Source organism: Triticum dicoccoides, chromosome 3B (assembly GCF_002162155.2).
Source record: "Triticum dicoccoides isolate Atlit2015 ecotype Zavitan chromosome 3B, WEW_v2.0, whole genome shotgun sequence".
NCBI lineage: Eukaryota > Viridiplantae > Streptophyta > Magnoliopsida > Poales > Poaceae > Triticum > Triticum dicoccoides.
Window position 1 is genome coordinate 691,398,466 of NC_041385.1, and position 9,336 is coordinate 691,407,801.

Here is a 9,336-nt window from a genome sequence, read left to right on the forward strand (position 1 = left end):
GGACTTAGCTCAGACATGGGGATCCGTTCCTCTCTCTCTCACACACATTGTAATCTCCGGATATATACTCAGATAAAACAAAGCCTCTCCGGAGCACGAGAGGTAGGGTTGTTATCTCCACCGTGAGAGGCTCGAACTCGCTAAAATCACCGTGTCACCCATTTGCATCTCGATAGATCATGCTCCGTTATCCTACCCCTCTCTTATTGTCGGAATCGTTCCCATGACAGTGACGGCGTCTTGCCTCCGCAGCCAACTCCAACCAGAGGGAATCAAGGATGGCCTGCTGCTCCTCTTGCAGATCCCCGTCACCAGCGTCCCCCACATCCTCCTCCTCCTCTGGCTCATCCTCCTCCTCAAAGTCCTTCTCCTCGTCGTCGTCCTCCTCTTCCAACTCCTCCTCCGGATCCACTACATCCGGAGGTAGTCCCGCGGCTATCTGGACTTCGCGCCTAGCCCGGATCTGCTCAAGGAGCTCGAGCCGGCGCTCCGGCGCCAGAGCTCACTCCTCACCCGGCGGCGTGGGGACATGGCTACTAGGCGGACATGTGGAGTGAAAAGTGGCGGCTGCGGTGGACAGAAGGAGGAAAATGTGGATGGATGGTAGGGTCTCAGTGCCGCTGGTCATCTTAAATAGGTCGGCAATGCACTACGCGGCCGGTGGCGCCACGCGGCGCCACCGGTCCGACGGAGGAGACGAGTTTCGGACCGCCGTGTTTGAGGGCGTTTCTGGGTAGGGCCCCCTCGTCAGTCCGACGTGGCGGGCGCACCCAGGCGCCCCATATCCGCCCCATATTTGAGTTGGATATGAGGGGTGCCGGTCAGTCCGGACGTTTGAGGGTCGTTTGAAAGGCCCGTCTGGGTCAAAAAATCATGACTGGAGAGTGACCAGCGGTCCGTCTGAATGTATGAAACGGGTTTGAGAAGTCCGGTTGTGGATGCTCTAACGAACGACCACGTGGCCTTATCCATTCATGTCGAGCACACTTGCACCACTCACCCACAACACCATACACACCCAGGAGTTGTCGGGCGGAGGAGTAGCGGGCCCGATGTTACTTTGCTTTGTTTATGAGAGAGTGCGGTAGGTTCTGGACAAAATGTGCAATTTATACTTTTCTTTGTTTATGAACATGCTTAGCATTTTTTAGTGGTTGTTTCGATATTGAAGAATTACCCTCAGTTTTTAAAAAACCCGTTTTAAAAATATTTTTTATCAAAAAACAGCTTTTGCGAACAATCTGTTAAGAACTCACTTGTAGAAAATTTCTTTTGGATTTACAAATCCTTAAACGGCGCATGTAGAGAACCACATTTGCCTACCTTCACGGAAAAACTGGGTGAATGTGATTGCGTTTGCATGCAGGTGGGGCACATTAGGAACTAGGTTGTTGGAGTTAGGATAAACACGATTGAACTAATTTTGACAAAACCAAACAGAGTTTTAGTTTGTTACACTGCTTGACGAGTTTAAGAAAAACTAGATTTCTAAATACTCGTTAACCAAACAACCCCTTAGAGGAAAAAATTGGCTATGTTACAAGGAAAATGGGCTTAGCAGGGAATCTGACTCCTGTACAAAAATAATTACTACGTTACAAGATCTTTTGGGCCTCAGTGTAGTTGCTCGCTTAAGAAATATAAATATACTTTTTCATATGGTTTATTCGTTTAACCGTTTGGCTTTTTGGTATATACAAAAGAAAAGCAAAATCCAAAACGCTAAGGAAATTTCATACCATACCAAAAATCAAAAACCATAAAAATGATTTGGTTTGACTTATTTTGGCATGGTTTTTCAGTTTGGTTTTAAGATGCATAGTGACATGAATTCTAAAGCCAACTGGTCCATTTATTTTACAGAATAAGGTCCGAAATGTGCCCAGTATTGATATAACAAATCCATTAACCGGCTAGGGTTGCCTCAGAAAAAAATTAACAAGGCAAATAGTTTACAATCCCCGCAAAAAAAAAAAAAAGATGCAAAAAAGAAGAGAGACTAGGACTACGAGCAAGAGAGACAAGCAGAGCTAGGTGAACAGCATGCACCAGATCTGCTACGACCAGGCAAAACAACGCAAAGCTCTAAACATTGCTTGATCAACGTGAGGGCGGAAGCTGCTCTTGGAATCACTAATCACCAAGAATAACGAAGGGATCCATATCCAATCAACAGCTTATCGAAACCCCACTCGCTCAGCAGCCCCATGTCAAAAAATAGATGAACAATACCGTTGCCTAAATTTTTCCATCATTTCCTCCCAAAGCCTCCTATTCCTAAGTAAGAAGCGTCGTGAAGCCACATGCTTCTTAGTTACATGTTCTTCCGCCATTTTTTCTTTTCACATCTGCTACCACTTCACTAAGCCATTTTCTATCCTCTCGTTGCTTTGCCATAGTTATCAATCCATCGATCTATGTGGTGTGATGACATACCCAACATGAGGTGGTATAAAAAGATGACAAAAAGTACATTCAAGGTTGAGGACGTATTCATAAATGTGCAATGAAAGGCCCACATGTATATTTATTTTGTGAGACTCTTCAAGATATTTGGAGTTCTCTTGCAAAGTAGCAACCTACCATCGCCAAAAATATATCTATTCGGTTTAGGGTCACTCTGACCGGCATAATTGTTTGAATGTGCCTTGTACTCTTTTATTTATTTATAAAAGGATGCCCATTAATTTAAAGCACACCTAGATGTGCCTTAGTATTGCACATCTAGGTCATATGCCATTGATTTTACACGGCGATTTGTGCGTTTTTTTTTATTTTTATGTTAGATTGAGCCACTTAGATGTGCAATAACTAGGGCAGATGTACATGTGCCCTAGACTTAAACTATATAAATTTGAAAAGAAATACCACAAAGATACCACCAGTATTTCGATGACACCAGTTGTTCTGTTCCACGGTGTGGAATAAGCCAGAAAATTGAAACCCCTGCCATGTGTATCGATCAACTTTGTGGCCTCAAAGATAAAATTTTATACATGCAATTTTTTGGTTGTGGTGCTAAAAAAGATTTTGAAGCCCAATATACAGAAGCATTTCCTTTGCGCTATCGATCCCAAGTCACTAAAGAAAGTTGTGAAACAATGAGTGGAAGCCATAAACGAGGCTTGACAAAAAAACTACTTTATAGGGCCTCTTTGATTCATAGGAAAAGAGGATAATAACATAGGAATAGGGAATTTTCACTTAAGTGACATTGTAATCCATTTGGTTCAAAGGAACAGAGCAATTTTTTATCTCAGTTTCGAATAAAGAAACAAATCAACTTTCCTTTTAATAGTCCATGCGGACCTCTTTTTAGTCAATGTATTATTCACCCAGTGCATAATTATTGTCAAACAACAGTTTCCTAGTCATGTAGGAAGAATCATAGTGTTAACTAAACTACAAAATTATTTATGATACTTACAAGGGGTGGTCTTGATAAGAGACAACATTAGAAAATAAAGTATATGATTACCAAAACTTGTTGTTTCCCTCACAAAGAATATATTGATTCATGTATTTGCCAGGCTAGATTTTCAAGATCTCTTTTGCATTTTTTTAAAGATATTTGGATTTTACACATTCGCCTAGACTATGAGTATCCGAAACTTTTGTTGTTGTGTATATAGTCCTCATTCTTATGAAAATGATTCAGATCTATTATAAAAGTACACCGAAAGCTCAAAGCACCTCAAACACAATTAAAATTACACCGAGATACTGAGACCATCGAACGACCACTTCCACTGCTAGAACGAGCCGCCAACGTGCCGCTGTCGCCGCTCCCCTACCACAGCCAACTTGACCTTGTCAACGACACACTGTCAGCCGCCCGAGCGCCGCACCTGTGAGGACTATAAAAACCCTAACCTAAATTACTAGCCGAAGAGGAGGCACGTGGATACTGCTCCCTACCACCGGCCCCCGGAGCGGCGGGTAGAGGGGATGCGAATCCACGGGCTCGCCGGCGAAATCCGGAGGGGAGAATTTGCCCTTGCACTAGTGTGTATATGTAGTCCTTGTTGGATTTCAATTCAAACAGCAAAATTACATACTTTAAACATAGTTTGCTAGATTTATTGAATTCATGCACCGACCAACTCACCCAAAAGTCCGAACTGATGGAGGGAGGCGGGCAATATATTTCAACACTTCCCCTCACGTCTAGACTATTTTAGTCCTTAGACGTGGGATCGTTGTAGGCCGCAGAATCGTTTTATTTTAATACTGCGCTAGCAGGGTCTTGAACTCAAGATCTCTTGGCTCTGATACCATATTGAATTCATGCACCGACCAACTCATCCAAAAGTCCGAACTGATGGAGGAAGGCGGGCAATATATTTCAACAAGATTAAATATGGATTGTTATATAACAAGATTGGCCATATGCGATCAATGACATATTTTCCGCCCTGCATGAAAGAAAGTGTTTGATTGCCTCTTATTTTAGTAATGTAACAATATTTAGACAACAAGACTATTCAATATATTTCTTTCTTTACTACCTGTATAAGAAAATGGGTCTATTTCTCACTTAACCTAGAAATACTTATTTGTTTCAAAGCTGACACTCTCTTTCTTATGTCTTTGTACTTGCGTGCAGTTTTAGTGTTTGGACCTTTACTGTGGATTCTTACGTCAACTTAGATATTGTTATTTTCCACTCGCTTAAGAAATAGCGAAACCAAAAGATTGTAATTCTTTTTTGTTTTAATTTGTTTTCATTTCTTGGTTTTTATGCATGCCCTTATTTATTTTCATAGGTGAACTCATGACACAATTTAAGGGATTTGTTATGATGTACTATGAATGATACGTGTATGATTATTGCCGTCTACTTGTACGAGGAATGTGTTCTCTCTCTTTTCTTTTGCGGTGAAGAGCAATGTGTTCTCATAAGTATCCACTTCATTATTAGAAAAAAAAAACACTCCAAAACTTCATTTGAATATGGTTAAAATCTGAAGTACGTCAAGACAAGACTTGTTGTAGAATCTTTCGAAGTTGCGAACCAACCTGTGCTTGGATGGTTAGGAGGACAGTGGTACCTTAAGTCTATCAGCGTTCAAGTCCTGGTGATGTGCATTCAATGAAAGGAAACGTTTTTATCGACTACGATGCGCCTGTGGTGGCTTCGTCGATCTCAAAATGATATATCAGCTCAATCTCTTGAAGATGCTTATAAGGATAGATGTGAGTGTTTATAGGACGAGTGTACGTGCGCATGTACGTGTGAGTCTGAGAAATCCTTCGAAGTTACATAGGCGGTGCACCAGTGGCGTACATGAACTACCGATCCAAATATACTTGCATGAGGCTCTACCGTACCACAACACCTGCTTCAGGTCAAAAGATGGCCGGTGCCCGATGCACACCACCCACACCAAATCCCTGCAAAACAATAAAATCCGGTGTTGTACGGTATCATTTCCTCGTTTCCAGCACGAGCGGCCGGCTCAGCGTTTCCGTCTGAGCAATCCATCCGTCTCGAAAAACTTGTCTTACCTTTGTTAAGCAAAAATGCACTAAACCAATCACAACAGCCGCTGCAGTTCCCAGGGCACCGACACGTGCCGTGTCAGCTTTCTTGAGCGTATCTTTCATGCGCCACAATAGAACGGACGGTCAGTTCCCCGCAAAAAAAGAAAAAGAAAAAAAAAGAATGGTCAGTGTTCCATTCCAGCTCGAGAATTTCCAACCTAGTCGGTTGCAAAGAGGAACGGGGCACACGGTGAACCAGGCCGTTGTGCTACCACCAATCAATCTCTCCATACTGAGATTGGAGAGCACTTTGTTTGACTCTTCGAAGCAATGGACACTAACCGCCACCACGGCTTCTTCATCATCGTCATCGTGGCTCTCGTTGCGATCTTGGCCTTGAGCTCCATGTGCCGCGAGGCGCCACCCTGGTGTCCACGATATTTTTTTTTAAAACGAAGGTAAAAGATTTGCCTCTTCAATTAAATAAGGAAGAGAATAGTTTAGAATTTTTTACAACGCACTCATAGATGCGGCATGGCAACTACTCGTACACTATGATGTTTCCTAGTTTCTTTGCACCGGCGGTCACCCAAAGTTTTGCATCTTTAAAAATGTTGGTAAGAAGAATGTCGGCGGTGCGCTTTTGTGGCGGAAAACGCGGGCGTTTCTCTCGTTCCAAATTACCTAAGAAACGAGCATGGTGAAGGAGGCCATTGAGTTTCGGTTAGAAATATTATTGTCGGTTCTACTTTGCCACTACGCGTTGACGGTTTCATACAAGTGCCACTCTGGAGGTGTCCATGTGTGCAAGTCCAAACTTCTCTATGATCAATCTCTCCAAAGCCTAAGCATATTTTTTTTGAAACAGAGGCAAAAGTTTTGCCTCATCGATTAATTAAGAAGAAGAGAATTGCCTAGTTAATTTATGAAAAACCGGGCGAAAACCAATACAAACAAAGCACGAACAAACTACTCCCACGACATGAAACCCCACAACCACACAGGCGGCTTGCCAAACTCTCCAAATACACAATATCCACAAACCCCTTCACTGCTACTACGCCAAGTGACTCCCCACAAGAACACCTCGACACAAGACATCAAGCACCTCACAACCCACAATGACAACCCAAAAAAAGAGGACAAGCCGAGAGACCGAAGATCATCCATCAAGCAGCGATAGACACCTTGCTTTTGGCATCATATTTGCCTTTGCCCACCTTTTTTTGATTGCCCCTTATTGGTGTCCCCGTCAGGAGGCAAGCAATCGACCTGGCCAAACCAGGTCTAGCAACCTCCACGCTGGCTAGCAAATCACAAAGTTCCTTCGCGAAAAGAGCATATGGATTTGGAATAGGTGCCAACACAAGTGGCTCAATGATCATCCCACTCACAGGCATCACCTGCCCGACGGTTGCAGACGAGGAAAGGGCAGCAACATCTAAAACTTCATGCTCCAAGACGCTGAGAGGTAGGTTGTCTGACCCCTGACAAGGATCCACTGGTGGTGGTGAGGGCACCAGGTCCACCTCCAAAGCCTGACAAAGCTCCACGGGGGGTGGTGAGGACACACGGTCCACCTTCGAAGCCTGGAGAGAGTACAACTTGAGCTGCTCCATCAACACAGGCGAAACACGGTCCACCTCCGGAGCCTAAGCATGTAGCGACACTTGAAGAAGAGATGTGCCCCTGTTTCGATGTCCACGATAATGGAGATGTTTATTTTCGCCAAAAAAAGAGATAATGGAGATGTTTCCCATGGGGCCTGGCTAGCGGACTGGCGGAGGAGGCGCGGGGCGCTGATCAGCTCAAGCTGATCCTACCTAAACAAAAATGCAAGTTGATCCTTTTATTTTAATGTTAATAAGATGATCATTAGCGAGCAACGTAGTATAGAGAGGTCTAACTAGATAGGGCACAAATTTTCCTTTTCCGCCGGCAGTTATTTTTCCAGGTAATCCGTTTTTAGTGCCATCTTCACCTTTGCCTTGCACTTCCAAGAAGTGTACGAAGTAACAATGTAACATGATACACTTATACAAACCACTACAAAGTTGTACTTAAATGCATCAGTTTTGAGTTCTATTTTCTCACATTTTGTGAACTTCTTTTAGAAACGGTCAAGTAAAACATACACCCACGCACGCTAGCACATGCACACAATAACACGCCTTCAACCGAATACCAGGAAAAAATCACGGCATGCTAACCTTTTTTACCGCCCTGTTCAAATTGTCGACGTTCTTCCAAAACAGAGGCAAATTATCTCATGTATTTGTTAAACAGAAGAACATTGCCCAATTATTTAACAGAAAATTGGGCATAAAATAATACAAACAAGCGACATCGTCGGCGCTTGAGCACGAAAAAGGTTTTGAGAAAGAGTTATGAGAAAACCAAACCAAATGTATATGTGATAAGTGGTTATCAATTATCACCATAAAATGGTGATAGGAGTTTCAAAGTTGCTTGGTCCAGTTGTTCTATCGGAACAAGGAAGAATTGTTTCATGTTTGGTAGGTTTAGACTTTGGTGGCAAAGCGTGGTACTATATGTCGATGCATCGGCCTTTGTCTGAGTTTGCACTTACATTTATGCTTCATGACATACCGTGCTTGGGTATTAGTTAGTTATGTGAGTTTGCTTGCTCAGAGGTGAAGCTATCCTAGTGTTTGTTCTATTGTTTTGGGGAATATTATTTGTGTCTCATTCTTGTAATATGTTCTAGTGTTTTGAATGTGTGTGCGGTTGTGCGCCAAAGAACTAATATCAATATGGAGTGAAGTTTTTGTAACTCATCTTACGTTTTCCCATATTTTTTTCTAGTATCAAATGTTTTCCTAGTATTTCTGACTTACATCAGGAACTATTAAGCCATGAAACAAAAGAGGCTTGTGTTTGTGTGGTATCCATCTTTTTTTGGCTTGTATTTTGCACTTATAAAAACTCAAATGGTGCATGGCTTCATACAATTAATCTAGCGTTTTAATGTACATATGATCTTTGGTGGGCTCATATCCCACTAGTGGTACCCAACGGTCAAGATAATATGCTCATTGCGCATATGATTATTGAATACTTTCCTTGGATTTGGAAGTAGAGAGCTAGCGGTCATCTTCAACCTCTAGACAGAGCCAATCACTTCCATCTCTCTAGTTGAACTCTTGGGAGGGAAATTACAATGATAATAACACAAGGACGGAGAATGAGCACACCGCATGGAGGGGTACGGTGTGCTCGTTGGGGAGGATCAATAGTTCTTGGGTACCTGGTTGCTGAAGGAATGTGATGTCCAAAGGAAGATGAGGACCAAGTTGTTGGAGGGTGAGGTGCAAGCGATCACTAGATGTAGTGGGAGCAGTCTTGAGCTTGAGAACATTACCATTTTCTACCCTATTCTTGTCAATTTTCTTCAACGCTTCCTATTCCTAGGTAAGACACATACACAACCAAACTATATGGTTCTTAGTTACATGTTCTTCTTTCATTTTGGCTTCTCGGCTCTTGACACGACTACTATGTAACACTCCACTAGACCATTTCTCTCTCTTCCTTGCGTGCTTTGGTTGTTACCACTTTGCTATACTAGTGCACCCATCACATAACTGCCATGCGTTGCTTAATCTTCAGCTTGTATGTCGCACACAATTTAATTATTGATCTTTTAACTTTGCTATGTATGGATTGTGTTTGTGTGTGTGAGAGAGAGAGAGGATAGAGAGAGATCATTGAAAAACCGACCATATTTGGGTTTACAACACATCTGTAGGAGCACGAATTAGCATCTCTTCCAAAACTAGAGATTTCACTAGCGTTAGCCAGGAAACAATGTTTTACTTCTTCCATTTTAGG

General features: G+C 42.7%; 1 pseudogene; it reads left to right on the plus strand.

The window, feature by feature from the left end:
• The first annotated feature begins 223 nt into the window (after positions 1-223).
• LOC119279806 overlaps positions 224-9,336 on the plus strand; it is a 13,092-nt pseudogene continuing 3,979 nt past the window's right edge.